Source organism: Schistocerca americana, chromosome 2 (assembly GCF_021461395.2).
Source record: "Schistocerca americana isolate TAMUIC-IGC-003095 chromosome 2, iqSchAmer2.1, whole genome shotgun sequence".
Classification (NCBI taxonomy): Eukaryota; Metazoa; Arthropoda; class Insecta; order Orthoptera; family Acrididae; genus Schistocerca; species Schistocerca americana.
The window spans coordinates 992846878-992869516 of record NC_060120.1 but is presented as its reverse complement, the minus strand read 5'-3'; the positions used below and the strand labels follow the sequence as shown (position 1 = coordinate 992869516).

At 43.3% G+C, this 22639-nt stretch overlaps 1 protein-coding gene across 1 annotated transcript in view; it reads right to left on the bottom strand.

The window, feature by feature from the left end:
* LOC124596291 overlaps window positions 1–22639 on the bottom strand; it is a 399002-nt gene that overhangs the window by 229420 nt on the left and 146943 nt on the right. The window lies entirely within an intron of this gene.

The window sequence follows — 22639 nt, the reverse complement described above, 5'->3', positions numbered from 1 at the left end:
GCATGTTGTTATCAATGGAGAGACGTCTACAGACGTTAAAGTAACCTCTGGCGTGCCACAGGGGAGTGTTATGGGACCATTGCTTTTCACAATAGATATAAATGACCTAGTAGATAGTGTCGGAAGTTCCATGCGGCTTTTCGCGGATGATGCTGTAGTATACAGAGAAGTTGCAGCATTAGAAAATTGTAGCAAAATGCAGGAAGATCTGCAGCGGATAGGCATTTGGTGCAGGTATTGGCAACTGACCCTTAACATAGACAAATGTAATGTATTGCGAATACATAGAAAGAAGGATCCTTTATTGTATGATTATACGATAGCGGAACAAACACTGGTAGCAGATACTTCTGTAAAATATCTGGGAGTATGCGTGCGGAACGATTTGAAGTGGAATGATCATATAAAATTAATTGTTGGTAAGGCGGGTACCAGGTTAAGATTCATTGGGAGAGTCCTTAGAAAATGTAGTCCATCAAAAATAGGAGGTGGCTTACAAAACACTCGTTCGACCTATACTTGAGTATTGCTCATCAGTGTGGGATCCGTACCAGATCGGGTTGACGGAGGAGATAGAGAAGATCCAAAGAAGAGCGGCGCGTTTCGTCACAGGGTTATTTGGTAACCGTGATAGCGTTACGGAGATGTTTAGCACACTCAAGTGGCAGACTCTGCAAAGAGGCGCTCTGCATCGCGGTGTAGCTTGCTCGCCAGGTTTCGAGGGGGTGCGTTTCTGGATGAGGTATCGAATATATTGCTTCAAATGGTTCAAATGGCTCTGAGCACTATGGGACTCAACTGCTGAGGTCATTAGTCCCCTAGAACTTAGAACTAGTTAAACCTAACTAACCTAAGGACATCACAAACATCCATGCCCGAGGCAGGATTCGAACCTGCGACCGTAGCGGTCTTGCGGTTCCAGACTGTAGCGCCTTTAACCGCACGGCCACTTCGGCCGGCGAATATATTGCTTCCCCCTACTTATACCTCCCGAGGAGATCACGAATGTAAAATTAGAGAGATTCGAGCGCGTACGGAGGCTTTCAGACAGTCGTTCTTCCCGCGAAGCATACGTGACTGGAACAGAAGAGGGAGGTAATGACAGTGGCACGTAAAGTGCCCTCCGCCACACACCGTTGGGTGGCTTGCGGAGTATAAATGTAGATGTAGAATGCATGGTGGTGCGCACATTCCACCAGTATTTTCGATTTCCTTTTCTGTTCCGTCCGTGCACTGAATGATGGAAAAACGGAGCGAGATGGCGCAGCGGTTAGCACACTGGACTCGTATTCAAGAGGACAACGGTTCAAACCCGCGTCCGGATATCCTGATTCAGGTTTTAGGTGATTTCCTTATACCGCTTCAGGCAAATGCCGGGATGTTCCTTTGAAACAGCACTGCCTCTTCCTTCCCCATCCTTCCCCAATCCGGTGGGACCGATGACCTCACTATTTAGTCGCCTACCCCAATTCAATCAACCAACCAAAAATGATTGTCCACATGACTTTGTACGGGTCCAAATTATCATACTCCCTATACTACATACACGTTGGCTACCGTATGATAGATCGAATATAGGTTCTCTAAATGTATCCGAAAGAGAGTTTCGTCCGCTTCTTCCAAGGATTCCCATTTAAGTCGCCACAACATTTCTGTTACATAAATTTCTCTTAGTAGGACATCCATGAACCGGTTTCAGGAACACAGCCCTATCTTCACGTGCAACTGTAAACCGAAAATGAAACCTTTTGTCTGAGAAATAAGAATCATGAAAGGCTATCAGTAGCATGAAAGCAAATAAGGTCAAAAACGTGTAAAACATATATGAACCTAAAACTAGCAGAAATTGTGAGTATCAAAGCTAAGTTGAAAGGCAGCATATCTGCCGTAAGTAGTTCATCAGAGAGAAAACGAAAAAGTGACCATGCTAAAACCATTTTCAAATCTGCCTGACCTATCTCAATCATATGTTGCAAGTTTTAGTATGTCCATTCTTCTGATTGAAGGTTTGAGGGAATTTAGCCGTTCACTTGTGTAATAAAATGGAACACCTACAGCCGTTCTTACGATGTTATTTATTATACAGCTACCAGTTTCGGTGCTTCAGTGCACCATCTTCAGGCCTTAACAGACGCTGAGGAGGTTAACTCCAAGCATATACCCGACTCATCAGTGGTCAACATCTATGAACTGATTTTCGAAGACTACCCGTAACAACGATGATGTGTCTCCATCCATCAACTACTCATTTAGTACTTGATGGTTGGATACACAACACTGTTGTTACAGGTGGTCTGCGAAAACCAGTTCATAGATGTTGGACACTGATGAATTGTGTATACGATTGGAGTTAACCCCTTCAGCGTCAGTTAAGGCCTGAAGATAGTGCACTAAAGAATCGAAACTGGTAACCATATGATAAATAACACCGTAGTTCCATTTCATTACGTATGCTGTAAGGCTCGTCCAAGGGTTCAGAGTATAAAAAAACCTAAATATAGCCGGATTAGAGATAATACTTGTAACGTCTCTTAGCAAAACACATATTATATGTGGTAAGAAAGGAGAAAAGAATAATTGAACTGGATGATTGTAATTACATGGACAACGATTGTGTGAACTTTATGTAATAAAGGGAAAGCATTATGTGTTATGTTTTGTACTTGTATAGAATTATGTACCGATTTTTTTAAAGACGATACTTAGTAAATATCAAACAAAGATGAGAACATGTCACAACGAGTATAAATAGTAGTAACCGAACATTAATTTCTCTGTCGTCTTCTTGGAGTTACGTGAGTAGGAAGAGCCTGTGACGTTATATTGTATGCTTGTGTAGCATTCTTTTCTCAATATTGAGAGATATACGCCATTAGGTACTGATTTGTAAAGGTGTGTAATAATTTAATCTGTCTAAATGTTTTGAATAGAGTTACTTAGTGAAAACTTGCATTATGATTTGTAATAAGCTTGTCTGGTATTTTATCCCATCCTTTTAAGACATTTTCAGCTATTCAAATATCATTCGTGGTGCAGAGCTGCGCTACGAACGAACGAGCTGCTACAGTGGCGCATTCAAACTGCATTAAATGAAACCAATCATACTGCAATGAAGCGGACAGGTAATAGTGAACTAAAATTATTTCTTTCAGCTTTCGGAATTGCAGAGCAGAGCAGCAGATTTTATGATGCGTTTTATAGGTGGACGCGGGCTGCGGATGATATATTATCAACAGTGCAAAATGATAATTTACCTTCGTAACATAAAAGAAATCTTGCTATGCGTAGTTCTCGTCTGGCAAACATTATAGTAAAAACATCTTTCTCTCTGATAATAGTCTCATGTTCTCTTGTTAGTCGTGGTACTTATTGGTGTTTTACTGTTAACAAAAATCCACTGCAAAATTATGATGTTGAACAAACATTGCGTACTGTAACATCAGTATTGATGACGAAATAACTTTCAGTAACCTTTTCAATAACCGTAAAGTAAGGAAGATATGTTGAACTTTATAGCGAGTTACAGTAACGAAACAATATTGCTTTAATAGAAAGCCAGATCCAGAATAATAACAACATAATATATATTCTTTTGTTGAAAATTAATGATCCAAAGAAAGTCACAGCACAGCATCCCTAAAAAGTATTTCAGGGCTCTTTTCGTAGCAACATATTTTATCTCATATCTTAGTTGTTACGCAAGCAATAACAAAGCAGAAAGAGCCAGCGAAATACTGAAGGCTGGGGTCTACAGAGTGACGCTAAAACTGAGTCGTACATAGTAACACTTACGGAAGGCCAGCCGAAGTCAAGTTAACACTGTGCTGCCGTTGATAGGCAGCATATAAACTGGCTAACTTCGACAGATGAAACAGTATTCAAGTGTCCGTAACTAACCAACTAAACGTCTGCCACAAAACAATTACTCGTAGAAAGCGGCAGTGTGTCCCGTCTACCAACGTAACGGGGACTGTGTAATGTGATTAGAAACTGCTCTGAAGTAAGACGGCCTGAGGAACTCCCCATCCGAACAAAAGAGAAACTAAGGCGAAGTTAAAAGGGACGAAAATAGTAATGAGCAGCCGAAGGCAACGGCACATGTATGAGAGATGAGCGCTCCGTAAAAAACATAGTGGACCGAATACCGACTAGAAAAAAAGCCCCAGGTAAAACCAAGAAAACCAACAAACACGACGACTTACACAGGAAACACCTAATGTCAAAGAAGCGAACTATGCAAGACGTATATGGAACTCAAAGAAATAACTACTATAATAACAGCATTTGTGACTGTAAAAGCGCAGGCCAGAAGCATTAAGAAATATAAACATCAACTGAAGTACATATAATGCTTGAAAAAAAGCCAATAGGTTAAGAATTAAAGCCTATAAAATAATAAATACCAGTAAAAGACTGCAAAGATGTCTGGCGCCATAAAAAGTACTAAGGACCTAATCTAAAACTTATGCATCTTTGTAATGAATCTGAGACTAACATAGCACAAGCATTCCAGTTCCAAAGCGAAGGATATTTCCGAAACCACTGGAAATCGAACCCGCGTCCCCTCAATCTACAGGCAGTGCTAACCATTACACAACTAGCAACGATGCTTTACATTACTCTACAATCGAACTGGATATTTCGTACGCTTACAATTAAAAAAAGTGAAAAGACGTCATTGTTCCGCTTAGGTTGTTTTATATAAAGAAACAATACATCACCTGGTGACATACTATGACAAGTTACTCTGATCACACGTTAAAACTTCCGCGCTGAAAGGCTGTAGGCTTTGTATATAATTAATTACGAACGTTTCATCTCCAATTGTGCGCAACAACTTCAGAGATAAATATGCAACTACGACTCAGTGCTCAAGTTTTAACAGAAGTGAACTCCGTCAGAACCGGCCTCGGAAGGTCCAAGGGTAACGGCCGACCGTCATAGCATCCTCAGCCGATAGGCATCACTGAATGCAGACACAAACGTGGAGGGGCATGTGGTCAGCACGTCACTCTCCCGGCCGTTCTCGGTTTTCGAAACCGGACCCGCTACTTCTAAATCAAGTAGTATAAAGGTTCAGCGCTGTCTCTCCCCTCCCTTGTCGACAACACTCGGCAAACCCGGACGGTCAACCATCCAAGTGCTAGCCAAGCCCGACAGCGCTTCAGTGAACTGACGGGAACCGCTGTTACCACTGTGGCAAGACTGTTGGCACGCTCTTCTTTAGTAACACTATAATATAGCGTAATGGAGTTAAAACTGAGCGGAATGAAAGTTGAAGGACTGGAACTAGCTACGTAATCTGGGCCAATGAGTTGCAAGTACTGTTGCGCAATAAATATTAATAACCCGCATAGTTCAGGGTTTCTGAAAGGGACACGAAGGCAAATTTGATATGGGCACATAGCAGTAACTTAACAGCTAACCTTATAAAATAAAAAATGGCTTTGAATGTAAAACGTCTTATGTGTTTCATAACTAAGAACATTTTCAAAAATTTGCTGACGACTACTGTTAGAGTTACCGAAGGAAGGAGGTCTTCCTTTAATGATACATAAATGTTCATTTAAAAGGAAGCAGAGGTTCTAAAATGAGATTTTCACTCTGCAACGGAGCGTGCTCTGATATGAAACTTCCTGAAAGATTAAAACTGTGTGCCGGACCGAGACTCGAACTCGGTACCTTTGCCTTTCGCGGGCAAGTGCTTTACCCAAGCATGACTCACTACCCGTCCTCATAGTTTTAATCTAAATGGCTCTGAGCACTATGGGACTTAACATCTGAGGTCATCAGTCCCCTAGAACTTAGAACTACTAAAACCTAAGTAACCTAAGGACATCACACACATCCATGCCCGAGGCAGGATTCGAACCTCCGACCGTAGCGGTCGCGCGGTTCCAGACTGAAGCCCCTAGAACCGCTCGGCCACACCGGCCGGCAGTTTTAATCTGCCAGGAAGTTTCATATCAGCGCACACTCCGCTGCAGGGTAAAAATCTCATTCTGAAAACATTGGAAACATCCTCCACGCTGTGGCTAAGCCATGTCTCCGCATATCCTTCCTTCAAAAAAAATGTTCAAATGTGTGTGAAATCTTATGGGACTTAATTGCTAAGGTCATCAGTCCCTAAGCTTAACACTACTTAACCGAAATTATCCTAAGGACAAACACACACACCCATGCCCGAGGGAGGACTCGAACCTCCGCCGGAACCAGTCGCACAGTCCACGACTGCAGCGCCCTAGACCGCTAATCCCGCGCGGCTACTCCCGCGCGGCTATCCTTTCTTCCAGGAGTGCTAGTTCTGCAAGGTTGGCAGAAGAGCTTCTGTGAAGGCAGGCTTTGGAAGGTAGGAGACCAGGTACTAGCAGAACTGAAGCTGTGAGGACTGGTCGTGAGTCGTGCTTGGGTAGTTTAGATGGTAGAGCACTTACCTGCTAAAGGCAAACGTCCCGATTTGGAGTCTCGGTCCGACACACAGTTGTAATCTGACAGGAAGTTTCATCGGTTCTAAAATTCCTTTTTGGCATCTAATCTCTGTGAATCACGTTATCGGTGTATTCCCAAACGATTTTTGGATTTCCTCTTCCCATTCTCTTTTAATTGGATGTTCGCCTATAATACATGAACTGCTCATTCGAATCAATGCACACGGTGTACACTGTTATCTTTCACTGTCAAATAATTAAAGGAAAGCGGTAGAACTGTTGTATATGAGAGATGTTCTTCTCATCAAAAAATTGGTGACTTATCCAGCGTAGTTTTAATCAGAGCCGGCTGTACTGTACAGAACAAAAAAGTTGCCTTCAAAAAGAACGTGTGGACACACTCATTGGACGTGATCGACGGATCACAATGAAACATCTCGTTGAACAATCGGACGTCTCTGTTGGTAGTGCTGACACACTTGTCCACAAACTGGGGTATTCAAAGGAGTGTGCCCACTGAGTCGCTCGACGCCTAACAGAAAATCATAAAGAGCAACGCAGGACCATCTGCACGGAATTTCTTGCGCTTTACGAGGCTGATCGTGACCATTTTTGCCAAACATCACCATAGGCGATGAAACATGAGTTTATCACTTCGAACCGGGAACTGAACGGCAATCCGTGGAGTGTCGCCGTACCACCGCATCCTCAGCCGGTAAAGTCAAGGCTACTGTCTTCTGGTACCCTGAAAGGGTTATTCTGTTCGATGGCCTCACTCAAGGTGCAACGATCAACTCAGAGATGTATTGTGCTACCGTCAGGAAGCTAAAAAACCTTTCCAGCGTGTTCGTTACCACAATGCAAATGAACTTCTCTTTCTTGGTGACATCTCAAGGCCCCACACAAGTCTGCCCACCAGAGCTCATAAGACTTCACAAAACTGAAGAAATGATTTCAGCGTGTTCGTCGCCAGAAAATGCAAACGCACTTCTCCATGACAAAGCAAGACCTCACACAAACCTATGCACCTGAGAGGAGCTTGGACTGCTCCTCCTCATCCATCCTACAGCCCGGGTCTCACAGCTTCCCACTTTCCTCTCTTTGGCCTAATGAACGATGTACAGGGTGATTCAAAAAGAATACCACAACTTTAAAAATGTGTATTTAATGAAAGAAACATAATATAACCTTCCGTTATACATCATTACAAAGAGTATTTAAAAAGGTTTTTTTTTTTCACTCAAAAACAAGTTCAGAGATGTTCAATATGGCCCCCTCCAGACACTCGAGCAATATCAACCCGATACTCCAACTCGTTCCACACTCTCTGTAGCATATCAGGCGTAACAGTTTGGATAGCTGCTGTTATTTCTCGTTTCAAATCATCAATGGTGGCTGGAAGAGGTGGCCGAAACACCATATCCTTAACATACCCCCATAAGAAAAAATCGCAGGGGGTAAGATCAAGGCTTCTTGGAGGCCAGTGATGTCGCGGGCTGCCTGGCGGCCGATCCATCGCCTCGGGATAAGGTTTCATAACTAACCTTTTTCGTAGGACTCTCCATACAGTTGATTGTGGAATTTGCAACTCTCTGCTAGCTCTGCGAGTCGATTTTCCTGAGCTGCGAACAAATGCTTGCTGGATGCGTGCTACATTTTCATCACTCGTTCTCGGCCGTCCAGAACTTTTCCCTTTGCACAAACACCCATTCTCTGTAAACTGTTTATACCAACGTTTAATACACCACCTATCAGGAGGTTTAACACCATACTTCGTTCGAAATGCACGCTGAACAACTGTCGTCGATTCACTTCTGCCGTACTCAATAACACAAAAAGCTTTCTGTTGAGCGGTCGCCATCTTAGCATCAACTGACGCTGACGCCTAGTCAACAGCGCCTCAAGCGAACAAATGTACAACTAAATGAAACTTTATAGCTCCCTTAATTCGCCGACAGATAGTGCTTAGCTCTGCCTTTTGTCGTTGCAGAGTTTAAATTCCTAAAGTTGTGGTATTCTTTTTGAATCACCCTGTACTCTGCGGGAGGCAATACGTGAATGATGGGGAGGTTACTGATGGAGCAAGGCGTTGGTTCCTACCGCGACAAGTAGTATGGTACCATACAGGCATAGAGGCCCAGTAAGATGGCGTTAGGCCATCGCACTGAAAGGAGCTTATATTGAAAAATAGTGTTTTGGAAACAAAAGAGTGGAGAATAATATGATGTATGGGAATCCTCAAGGAAACAAATCTGCTCCAAGACCAAAGAAAAAGTATTCCTTATTGATTGCTCCTCGCTGAAACTTCATGTTATCTTAATGTACGGTGCTGACAGGTATGAGTAGTAAGACGTTTGTTTAAGTCTCTATTCTGCTGTACTATCAGTCACTACAAATGAGTATCGCTGTGGCTCGTGAGATGGAGTTAAACATCTCCCAACTCGGCCAGCCGAAGTGGCCGAGCGGTTCTAGGCGCTACAGTCTGGAACCGCGCGACCGCTACGGTCGCAGATTCGAATCCTGCCTCGGGCATGGGTGTATGTGTTTGTCCTTAGGGTAATTTAGGTTAAGTAGTGTGTAAGCTTAGGGACTGGTGACCTTAGCAGTCAAGTCCCATAAGATTTCACACACATTTGAATCTCACAACTCGAAAGACAAGAATCGATATTCCTGCAGATACTTTCAGGAAATGTTTCGACATCCGACCGCTAGACAGGAATATGTTCATCTCCAGCAGTTCCGTACATCTACTCCAACTGGCTACTGACATCATCTTCAACGGCCTTCGTATGTTTTAGCGGAAATAGCTACTAGTCAAATAGATATTTCAAGCAGTGAAGTGTACGGCAATCAGTCGCAAATGGTGTTTATTGCATTCCTGTACCCTTTACTGCTTGAAATGAATACAGTCGCTAGGAACAACGGTTTTCCTATGGAACTGAACCTGGTAAAAGTAGATATTTTATATATTGAGGCAACAAAAGTCATAGAGACATGCACATATACAGATGGCCGTAATATCGCGTACACAAAGTATAAAAGGGCAGTACATTGACGCATGTGAAAGAGTGTCCGACGGGAATTAACGAAAAATTGTTCAAATGGCAATGAGCACTATGGGACTTAACATCTGTGGTCATCAACTTAGAACTGGTTAAACCTAACTAACCTAAAGACATTACACACATCCATGCCCGAGGCAGGATTCGAACCTGCGACCGTAGCAGTCGCGCGGTTCCGGACTGAGCGCCTAGAACCGCGAGACCACCGCGGCTGGCTGGGAATTAACAGACTTTGAACGCAGAATGGTAGTCGGAGCTAGAGGCATGGGACATTCAGTTTCGGAAATCATTAAGAGATTCAGCATTCCGAAATCCACAGTGTTAAGAGCGTTCAGAGAATACTAAATTTCAGGCATTATCTCTCAGCACGGACACCGCAGTGGCTGATGGCCTTCACTTGACGACCGAGAGCAGCATCGTTTACGAAAAGTTGTCAGTACGAATGGACAAGCAACACTGCGTGAAATAACCACGGAAATCAAAGTGGGACGTACGGCGAACTTATCCGTTAGGATAGTGCAGCGAAATTTGGCGATAACGGGCTACGGCAGCACTCGACCGATGCGAGTGCCTTTGCTAAGAGCACGACATCGCCCGAAGTGCCTCTCCTGGGCTCGCGACAATATCGGTTGGATGCTAGACGACTGGATAACTGTGGTCTGCTTAAATGAAACACGATTGCAATTAGTAATAGCTGATGGTAAGGTTCGAGTATGGCGCAGAGCCCAAAAAGCCATGGACCAAAGTTGTCAAGAAGGCACTGTGCAAACTTGTGTTGGTTCCATAATAGTGTGCACTGTGTTCACATGGGATGGACTGCTTCCTCTTGTGCAACTGAACAGATCATTGACTCAAAATGGTTACGTTCGGCTACTTGACAACCATTTGCAGCTATTTATGGACTTCATGTTATGAATGACAGTGTGCCATATCACTGAGCCACAATTGTTCGCGATTGGTTTGAAGATCTATCTGGAAAATTCGAAATAATGATCTGGCTTCCCAGACCGCCCGACATGAATCCCATCAAACATTTATGTGGCGCAATTGAGAGGTCAGTTAGAAGACAACATCCTGCACCGGCAGCACTTTCGCCATCACGGATGACTGTAGAGGGAACATTGCTCAATATTTCTGTAGGGGACTTCCAGTGACTCGTTGAGTCAATGCCGCGTCGAGTTGCGGCACTACCCCTGGTAAAAAGTGGTCCCACACGATATTTGGAGGTATTCCATACCTTTTGTCATCTCAGTAAAGTGGTAACCAGAGAGATGTTTTATCTGTGCAGCGGAAATCCATTTCGCGTGGCGCCAGCCACAGATAGCCCGATGTCCTTGGCAAGGCGAGGGCCGGCCAGGAGAAATCTGTGGTGGAAGGAGTGGCCGCTGCACCTGCCTGCCTGCAGGGAGCCGGTCCGCGCGCGCAGCTGCCCCTTGCGGCAGGTGTTGTCTGGCGGCACGCGACCTGCTGCCTGCTCTCCGCTACTCACCGCCCACGGGCAGCGGCAGGTGTGCGCTGTTCGGCGGCTGGACCTCCAACGAGACCCCAGCGCCGAATCTGCTTTGTGGACTGGGCGCGCTGCCGCTTCGCACGCTCTCTGCTCTCTCAAAACCACTGTCTTTTTTGTGGTTTCAATCCGAATAGTATTTTGGTGCGGCTAGGCTCTTCTCTGCAGATCTGTAAAGCTACCGTAGGCTAGCGTAGAGTACCGGAAGCGATGATTGCAGTAGTTTTGCAAGTAGCTTTGGTCAGTTTAAACAGTACCCGCCTTACCTGTGTGTATGGAGTTGCATAGCTATCAGGCGTTACCCTATAACAATTGCTTTCTTCATGTATACAAACAGTATTTTAGCAGATTCCTCTGAAATGCGGATGTGGCGAAACAAATAAAGGGTTGGGTAACCTAGGGAACATTTCTGTTTTACATAGTTAAGAATAAACAGTGATTATAGCAAAATTGAAATTGTAAATGTTTAATTCAGGTTTTATTTGAAAATTATTGATTCGTAATGTGAAACAGAGGGATGTTGTAGTAAAAAGTAAAGAAAACAACACAGATTTATCATACAATGCTAAAAAACGTAATACTCTCAACAAAAAGGTAAAAGAAACAAAAGCAGAAAATAAAAATATATCAAACACCGCTACAATACCTCGTCGAACTTATACAGAACATAAAAGTGCCGAAGTTACGCGAACGACAAATTTTTAGTGCTTATAAAATGCGGTTTAAGTTATATAAGGATATAAAATACACAATAAACTAACACCGAATGATGTGTGGTTCTAAGTAAAATAAACGAAAGAGAATTGGACGGCCTCTATTTTCTCTCTTACACTGCCTATAATTTGTACCAATACTTCCGGTAACTATGCCATTTACTACCTCATTTACGTAGTGTTCCATAATTTTGGTTTCGGGCAACCCTAATTCTGAGCAATCCAACAGACCACCTTTTTTTTAATCATCTGTGCCAACCTCTTCAACTCAAGAGTAGCGCTTTCAACCTACGTCCTCAATTACTTGGTGGATGTATTCCAATCTCTGTCTTCCTCTACAGTTTTACGCTCTACAGCTTCCTGTAGAACAGTGGAAGTTATCCTTGATGTCTAATAGATGTCCTATCATTTAAAAAAAATGGTTTAAATGGCTCTGAGCACTATGGGATTTAACTGCTGAGGTCATCAGTCCCCTAGAACCTAGAACTACTTAAGCCTAACTAACCTAAGGACATCACACACATCCATTCCCGAGGCGGGATTCGAACCTGCGACCGTAGCAGTCGCGCGGTTCCAGACTGTAGCGCCTAGAACCACTCGGCCACTCTGGCCGGCTCCCATCATTCTGTCAATTCTTCTTGTCAGCGTTTTTCACATGCTCCTTTTCATAAATTGCTGTGCACCAACCGCACATTTTCAAAAATTTCTTGCTCGAATTCAGGCCTATGTTTGATACTAGTAGACTTCTGCAGGACTGGAATACCCTTTTTACCAGCGCTAGTCTACTTTTGATCTCCTCCTTTCTCCGTCCGTCATTGGTAATTTCGCTTAGTTTCATCTACTTCGTTCCCACCAGTACTGATGTTAAGTTTCTCGCTGTTCCCATTTCTGCTATTTCTCATTACTTTCAGTTTTCTTCCCTCTCTCAATCCCTATTCTGTACTCATTAGACTGTTCATTCCATTCAGCAGATTACGTAATTCTTCTTCACTTTCACTGAGAATAGCAATGTCGCCAGCGAATAATATGACTGATATCTTTCCATCAAGAATTTTAATTCCACTCATCAACTTTTCTTTTATTCCATCACCATTGCTTATTCGATATATAGATTAAACAGTAGGGGCGAAGGACTGCATCCTTGTCTTACACCCTTTTTGGTCGTCCTATCTTATTATTCCCTCTTGGCTAATGTTGGCTACATGTTGTGATTACCCGCCTCTCCCTACAACTTACCCAGGTTTTCCTCAGAATTTCGAGCATCTTGCACCATTTGACACTGTCGAACGCATTTTCCAGGTCGACAATTTTTTAGTCTTGCTTCCATTACAAATCGCAACGTCAGAATTGCCATTCTGGTACCTTTACCATTCCTAAAGCCAAACCGATTGTCATCTGACCCATCCTCAATTTTCTCTCGTCTCCTTCTGTACATTATTCTTCTCAGAAACCTGGATGTATGAGCTGTTACAGCTGATTGTGCGATAATTCTCTCACTTGTCAGCACTTGCAGTCTTCGGAAACGTGTGGATGATATTTTTCCGAAGGTCAGATGGTATATCGCCTGGCTCATACGTTCTACACACCATCGAGAATATTCGTTTTGTTACCGCTTCCCCCAATTACTTTAGAAATTCTGATGGAATGTTATCTACTCCTTCTGCCTTATTTGATCTTAAGTCTTCCAAATCTCTTTTAATTTCTGATTCCCATACTGTTTCCATCATCTCTTTTAAGTCAACTCCTGTTTCTTCTCCCATCACGTTAGACAAATCTGCATTCTCATGCCGTTGATCATTGCTGATTGTTCCGCCTTTAAGGTCAGTTTCCCGCACCAAGGGCAAGTGAGTGCCCTGAATCTACGTCCGCTCCTACGCCCTCTTTGACAAGACCCGCTTTGACTAAGCCGTTGGCAGAATGTAGGTGATTTCTTATACCGGAAGTCTTCGGCTGCCAATGTTGGTAATTATTTAAAATTTAAGCAGTGGCGGGGTTCGAGGTCGGGACCGAGGACTCTTAGACCAGGGGTGCACTTACCTACTTAACGATGAGAAATCCTCAGACGTAAGCATCGATTTGTAGTAGGATTTTGGAACGTAATTTACACCGTGTTTGAACATTATGAATCACTTTCAAAATCAAGATCCATTGACAGATAACCAGTTCGGATTCGAAAAAATTGTTCTTGTGAAGTGTGTGTTGATCTGCACGAAGTAATGTGCGCTACTGACAGGGAATCTCAAGCTGATTGCATACTTGTAGATTTACAGAAGGCTTTTGACACCACTCATTACAAGCGCCTTCTAATAGCGGGTCTATTGAAGTTCCGTCTCAGCTGTGTGATGGATTCGTGATTTCCTGTCACACTGGTAAGACGACTGGAATCCACGTGATGCAACTGAAGTTATGTTTAGGGTTCTCTGAGGAAACGCCATAGGCCCTCTGCTGTTCTCAATCAATATGAAAAACTTGACAGGTAATCTGAGCATCGCTCTTGGGTCTGGACATCGGCAAATCATAGTTCTTTCACTGCTTGTTCTTTATACAGCTTGAATAACATGGTGGGTTCCGTTTGCACATGTACGAGAACTCTTATTTCATTAATAATTCAACATAATATATGTCTGACATTGCTTCAGTTTGGGGGCGATCTGAAAGTTGTATTATTCTTGAAACGATTTACAGAACTACCGTCCAATATCGTTCACTTCTATTTGCTGGATTACTAAAACATCTGTCAGCTGAGACTCAACCCACACTTGTCCCACATATATCTTGAAAGCTATGAATCAAGGCAGTCGAGTAGTTGCAGTATTGCTTGGCTTCCGGGGCGCATTAAGCACAAATATATGGAGACTGAAACGAAATTAATCGGCAGTAATTCTGGAATCTAAATGTGAGAGGTTGTTTTGTAGAGCATTAAGGCTAGAGAAGTAGTCCATCTGACTGGCTAAATGCGACCCGCCAGGAATTTCTGTCCTGTGCCAACCTCTTCATCTCAGGGTAGCATTTCCACCCAACTTCCTCAATTATTTGTGGAGTATCTTCCAATCTTTGTCTTCTACTTCAGTTTTCACTCTCTACAACTCCCTCCTTCTTATTCACAATGTTTTTCACATTTTCCTTTCCTCGTCCATACTGCACAGTACCACCTCATTTTAATATCAGTCCATCTAGTTTTCAACATCCTTTTATAGCATCACATCTAAAACGATTCATTTTAATCTTTTGCAGCTTTCCGACAGTTCCTTATGACTCACTTCCATACAATGTTTTGCTCCAGATGTACATTCTCAGTGATTTCTTCCTCAAATGTTTGATGTTTGAAACAGGAGCCTTGATTTGGCCTGGAATGCCCTTTTCTCCAGTGCTATATGGCCTCCTTGCTCCGTAGACATGGGTTATTTTGCTACTAAAGCAAGAAAATTCCTCCCAATCTTGATGTTAAACTTTTGCTGATTTCATTTCTTCTGCTCCGCGTTACTTCGTGTATAGTGTGTGCTCATTAGAATGTTCATCCCATTCGACAAGTTCTGTAATTCTTCTTTATCTTCACCGAGGATAGCAGTGACGTCAGTGAATCTTATCTTTCCCCCTAAACTGTAATCCCAGTGCTCAACTTTCTTTTATTTCCAACACTGCTTATTCAATGTATAGACTGAATATCTTCGACATCTTCCTTTCAAGGATGGGCGAAAGGCTCCATGCCAGTATGACACCCATTTTAATCCATCCCTCTTTTGCTCTCATGATTTCCGTACACACTGCATACAACCTGCCTAAATATTTTCCTGAGCATTTCGAACATTTTGCGCCATTTTACACTGTCGAAAGCTTTTTCCATGTTGACAAGCCCTACGAGCGTATCGATTTTTCTTAAATCTTTCTTCCATTACCAAGCGCAACGCCAGAACTGCCTCTCTGGCGCCTTTTCCTTTTTTAAATCTAAGCCGATCGACATTTACCAGAACTTTACACTTCTTTTCCATTATTATCGCACGACAGAGACTAACCACAGTTCCGCGATAAGCGTCCACAGCAGTGGGGAAAGTTCGCGCTCATGAACAGTGACTATGACAACACGAACCAATGGAGCACACTCCCAATACGCACCTAAGATTCGGAAACTGAACAATTTCGTATAGTAATGCTTGTAAGTGCACACTGCAACTGCTCATTATTAACGTAACCGCTTGTCAGATGACGATGTGCGGCTTGAGATCGCTAGAGCTACTCGGCATTCGAACAAGATTTCGTAAGACAAAACTATCTCATAACTAAACATGACGATACAGTTGCTAAATTACGCGACACACGCGTAAGTAATCCGCAGTTTCAAACTCGTTTAAATGGCATGCACCAAGTCCCCGGAGCAACGTTGCCGTACTGTAAATACTAATTTATAACTGCACTTTATTACTGAGAATATGTAAGGGCAAACATAAACTAACCAGACAGGGAACATTACTTCCAACGAAATAGCCTTGTTACGCTTGTCTGTGAAGGGCGTATAAGAGATATAAACTCACTGCATTTACTATCGTTAACCTTCGTTCCGTGAAACATGGTAGGTTGTGGCTAAAAGATACGTGTGAAGGGCAAGTTTTTTCGCAGTATTTAGCTCGAGTTTCTGGGAAAGCACGAAAGGACGGTGCTGATGGACCTACTGATAATATCGAATGCGGTTAGGTTGTGCACGCAATAACTCTCAACAGCTCCAAAATACTTGGTTCAGTTCTATTCCTATGGGAAACTTTAATACACTTTGTGTTTCACAATGTACAGTGAGACTTGCATCACAAATTTGTGAATGAAAGGCTGACAATCAGTGCATGACTTATCCAAATCATTCTTTTTTTTTTTGCCAATCCAGGTTAGTTAAGTTAAACAGCTAAAAACTGTATCTTATCGTTTTGCACTACAATTAGTGTTCAGATTTTGATATAATACCATCCAGGAGGAAAGCTTTCCTATAGTCCAAATAAAACTGGATATGCTTTAATTTAAATCGTTTAGCAAATAAGTTTAGCTTTTGTAGGTTGCATATGCTAGAAATGTAGCTCGCCGTCTCCTTACTGTTGTTAATATTATTATTTTTATTTATGGCATTCATTTTGGGGCCTGCATGATCTTTCGGCAACAGCCCTGCCATCTGTCTGTCAATCGTGTAATTTCTGTTCTGCATTTTCTTATGTTTTTAGTTCTGTTGTCATTGCAGGATAACACGCTACGTCCTCCCTACCGAGATATCCTCAATACAGGCAGTAATGATACCCCAATAATGTCCCTTTTGTTAACAAACGATGGTGTGTTGCCGAGTCACGTGCTTTTCGGAAGTCAAGAAATACTACTGCTTCCACCTGACTGCCATGATTCGTAACTCTCTGGATGCCACTGAGAAAAGCCCGAGTTGGGTTTTGCATGATGGATGTTTTCGTAACCCATGCTGGTTGGTATGGAGGAGATCATTCAGTAGGTAATCTATGTTTCATGGTGTCTGCGCTCGGAATATGTTATTCTACAATAGAGGACGTCAGTGAGTTGGGCTGCAATTTTTTGCATCACTTTTGCTATATTTCTTTTAGACTGGTGTGACTGTGCTTCTTCCCAATCACTGGGCATAGACTTTTTTTGTTCAAAGCAGTATTGGCAGCTTGCAACGAAACTACAGAAGATTATAGACTATGCAAGCCGCACAGCGAATGATTAACGCCGGGGTAGCCACGCCACTAGAGCTTTTCCACGCCGCTGCAACGGCTCGTCTACTTAACGGCTGAGCAGAGAAACGCTCGGCCCAGTTGGCAGTCAGCGATCAAGACGACAGCATGATCTCACATCGGCCGCCAGTGTATTATACGTCTTAGCAAGAATGTTATGTGAACATCACATTGATAAATCAAATTGTGACCACCGCTAAATAAATACCTTGTTTGTCCGTCTTCTGAATGAGATACATCACAGATTCTGTGCATCACAGAAATGGCAGTTTCTTGGTAGGTCTGTAGAGGTTTGTGACATTAGATGTCTACTTACAGGTCACGTAGTGCGTGCAAATAACGGTCCACTGATTTTCGTGACAGGGCCCAACAGCGACCCAAATGGACTCCACCGGATTTACATCGGGCGAATTTGGTCGCCGAGACATCAACGTGTATTCACTGTAATGGTCCCCAAACCACTCTAGCACGGTTCTGCTAAAAGACGATATCGCCATCGCGGAAGACATCAAGCACGAAGGGATGCTGGTGATTCACAGCTGTTAGCGTGAGTTTGATTACTACCACAAGTTCCACGAAAGCGCAGGAGAATGTCTCCCACAGCATAATACTGCACCCACCAGCCTGCGTCCGTGTCACATTGCACGTTTCGAGCCGTCGTTCAGCTCGAAGACGGCATTTGTGAATACGACCATCGACCTAGTGTAGCAAAAATGTGATTCACCCGAAGAGCCGACACGTTTCCATTGATCGACGGTCGAATCCCGACGGTCCCGCGCTCACTGCAATCGTAATACGTGAATACGTATGGATGCTCCGCTGTGGAGCTCCATGTTCAACATATGTACAAACGATGTGCACCAGCATTGTGCTCCTTCGGCAGAGATGTTACAGATCATCTATCCTACTGTACAGAGCAGACAAGCCTCCAAACCCCTTCTAAGAAGAGTCGTGGGTGTCCACCCATTTACCGCCTAGCGGTAGTTTCACTGTGCTCCTACCTCTTTCCGTAGATGCTCACGACAGTGGCAGGTGAACACTAGACAATCTTTCCCGGGTTCTGCATGTCGGCCCCGATACCTGAATGGTCAGCGTGAAGGACTGCCGTCCTAAGGGGCCTGGGTTCGATTCCCGTCTGGGTCGGGGATTTTTCTCCGCTCGGGGTCTGGGTGTTGTGTTGTCTTCATCATCATTTCATTCCCATCCGGCGAGCAGGTCGCCCAATGTGGCGTCGAATGTAATAAGACCTGCACCGAGGCGGCCGGACCTGCCCCGCAAGGGGCCTCCTGGCCAATGACGCCAAACGCTCCATTTCCATTTCCACCGGCTCTGCATAATAATAACCTGACATTTGTCAAAGTCACTTATCTCAATGGATTTCCCCATTTGCAGCCCGTATCTTCGCTAGGGTGATCCCCGTCCGTATCAGCTCCGCATACATACATTTGCTACCGCGTCACGTGCTCCAAAAGCTACCAGCAGCATCCAGCGTCGCATTGGGCGGTGGTCGTAATGTTTTGGCTTTTCAGTGTGTCAGTTAGTCTTCAAGTGAAGAGTCTTGTAAATATGTATAATGTGATACCTTAATATTCAGAGACAGTTCTAAATACTTACAATATTCCTGTGGAAATGGATTAAACAAAGTTACGTAAATCTTCTTACCTTTGTTGCAATAAAGTGAGCTAATACTTTATATGCTCCTTGGGGAGCAAACCAAAGAACCCACCGTTGTGCAGGCGTGTGTATTTTGGTACGGCACAACAGGATCTACAGTCTACTCTACCACCTTTTCATTGTGCCGTAGTTGCGGATTATTGACAGTTGCCCGACCAACGGACACCAGGGTTCCTGTGACTACTTGTTACGTACGCCGGACCGTTCTCCGTGCACTTCCGCCGCTGCGCGAGCAGTTAGCGTCAGGGAAATGGCAGGACGCAGCTCGGGGAACGCCGCGGCCTTCCAGCTGTGCTCCTGTTTACCTCTTGATTAACATGGCCGCTAACAAGTTTAGCCCTCGCGAGCGGCTTCTTGCTCGGGGTCCAGTAATCTGTTTCTCGTGTCCCCGGGCGCCTCCAGTTTGCAGAAACGTCTGCCTCCTCAACGCGTTCTTATACTCTGCTTCTAGAACTGTCGTGCCACATCTTCCCATATTTCCACTGGCGTAGAGAATGAAACAGCTATTCAAAGACATCCGTGCAGCTGCAATAACAATGTAAAGATGAATCAACTGTTACACCACTAAGGAGTAAGCAGGGTATATAAAAACCCGGATATTTGGAAAAGAAACACAACCCACTGGATTAAATTGAGATTTTTTTGGATTTTTTGGTACTGACCATTAAGAACTTCACTTTAAATTCTTACGATTAATTTCACAAAACACTAACCCAGTCTTTCGACAAATTTGTTCTAAATACGTAGAAATTGAAACAGGTCACTCTGATGAAGATCCTGCTCACATTAGCGATACCTTAGATAATGTGATGTATTAAAAAGATGACAATCATCTCCCTCAATAACTGTCAGAGGTATGTGGAGTCCTGGACATTCTTCAAGCGAACAGCCTAAATATTGCACGAGCTGTCGAACTATGGCTCTAAGCACTACGGTGAGGTCATCAGTCCCCTAGACTTACAACTACTTAAACCTAACTAACCTAAAGACATCACACACATCCATGCCCGGGGCAGGATTCGAACCTGCGACCGTAGCAGCCGCGTGGTTCTGGACTGAAGTGCCTAGAACCGCTCGACCACGGCGGCCGGCGTCGAACTATGGATCGACCTTTTTGAAAGTCATGATATGGAACGTAATAAGAAAACGGAAGAAACAACCACTAGAACTCTTCCACTATCTGTGCTACATCCAAGATTCAGAGAGAAATGATTAACTGCTGAACTAGAAAATAGTACAGAAAACTGGCTCTCAGAGATCGTGCAGAGTGGTTTGTCAGTGTTAAGTATTTTAGGACTGCTAATTCTGATTATTTTCCTTTCACTATGTTTCTCGATGCAATTGTGAAACAGTTCTATCCAAACATATGGTGCAAGATAATGTAGCTGAAAGCCTCAAAAACCAGGAAACTTACCTGCAGGCTTTATTACTCTTGTGAAAAGTTTCGTTTCTTGCCCTGCCAGCCCTATATCCACTGAGAGAATCGCCTCCTGCTACGGGCTTGTTTGCTCAAATACGAGATATATGGTTCAAATGGCTCTGAGCACTATGGGACTTAACTTCTGACGTCATCAGTCCCCTAGAACAAAGAACTACTTAAACCTAACTAACCTAAGGACATCACACACATCCATGCCCGAGGCAGGATTCGAACCTGCGACCGTAGCAGTCCAGACTGTAGCACCTAGAACCGCTCGGCCACTCCGGCCGGCTATAAGATATAATTTAGGAGAGAAATGAGCTGAGAAAACAGTGAAGATCTATAAATTTCTGCAGGTTTCCAAAAAAGGGGTAAATTGTACATTATAGTCACTACGATTCTACATCAACTTAAAGCTGTTTTTCTGGAAGTTTAATCTTACTTTCTGTATTCGTCATATTGCAAGAAAATAGTTGTCTTCAATTAATATAATGGCTCTTATTAATTTATCTAAGGCTAACTTTATAACACTTTGAATGTCAATTAAATATTCGTAATCAAATATAGTTAAGTTTTATTATGTTTTCTAGAGTTTTTTTCCATTTGTTTTAAAAAGACGTCATTGTTTTTTGGGCCGGTTTGAATAACAAATACCCTGAATGTAAGGACTCCCTAGGATGTTACATTTCAAGTATAATCATGAAGTTCGGTGCAACTTACATTAACCCTGTAGTCATTCACCTCTGCTATCTTTCTCTCACATGTGGTCAGTGACGTGACAGATTGAAATACTCACCAGTGAAACAACTTTGTGAAGAAGAGAGAAAGAGACAACTCAGACAATAAGCAGCGTTTAGGAGAGTAGTGGCACATCACATTACACGTAAATTGCTGTCAGACCCTCGGTTTGGTTTCTCAAAGTTGGTATCCACAAACAATTCAATTTATTCTTCTGTGTGTGAAGTATTGCAATGGCTGAACGGTAAGTCGAGGACAGTAGATATTTTCTTTGATTTAACAAAAGCATTTTATTGCGGATGGAACACTTTCGCATAAGGAGTTAGGTAACGTGGGGGGAGGGGGGTACCACGGGATTCTGTTCTGGGTCCTTTCGTCTTGTTGGTTCTAATGGTTCAAATGGCTCTAACCACTATGGGACTTAACATCTGAGGTCATCAGTCCCCTAGACATAGAACTACTTAAACCTAACTAACCTAAGGACATCACACACGTCCATGCCCGAGGCAGGATTCGAACCTGCGACCGTAGCAGCAGCGCGGTCCTGGACTGAAGGGCCTAAAACCGCTCAGCGACAGCGGCCACATCTTTCTTATTGGTCTTCTTGATATGTATGAATGAGTTGCCGCTAAACGTAACAAAAGGCTCAAAAACTGTAGTCTTTGCAGATGACACAAGTATCACTGTGAAAGACATGGAACGCAATATAAATGACACATCTAACAGAGTGATCAATAATATCAGCACTCGGTATTCGGAGAACAGGGTACCGCTTAACTGTAACAAAACGCAGTATATACAGTTTCTGACAGAGCAACTCTTGCAAAAGTGAAATTTTACTCTCCGAAGGTAATCAAACTGCCTATGAAGTCGACCATTTCAATTTCTTAGGAACAATCGTTGACGGAAGGCTTTCTTGTATAAAGTTCAAAACCTTGTGCTCAGAGGATTCCGTACAAAATTACCTATACAGATAATAACAATAGTAATAATAATTTATTGAGGCTAAGTAGCCTGGCGCAAGTCTTAAAATTGGATGCCGCTTAGGCGCTACTTGCGTTTCTCTAAAAGTATTCTCGTCATTCAATCGTGGAAAAGGGACCTATAGTTTAACGTGGGATCCAAAACTCGTGTTGGTCTCACGTCGTAGAGAAGTGAGGGACTGAAAAATCCGTGGTCTGGTAGAGAATCGATCCCGCAACCTGATGGTTTCCAGGCACACGGCTTACTGGTGGCCCGCCGTGCACATGTATAGTTCATCTATGGGTTTTGATGAATGAGTTTACGAGTATCAAAATATCTGACATTAATGATAGTGTCTTTTGACGACATTGACTTAGAAGCTTACAATTTTTACACCGTCAGGGGACATAGACCTCA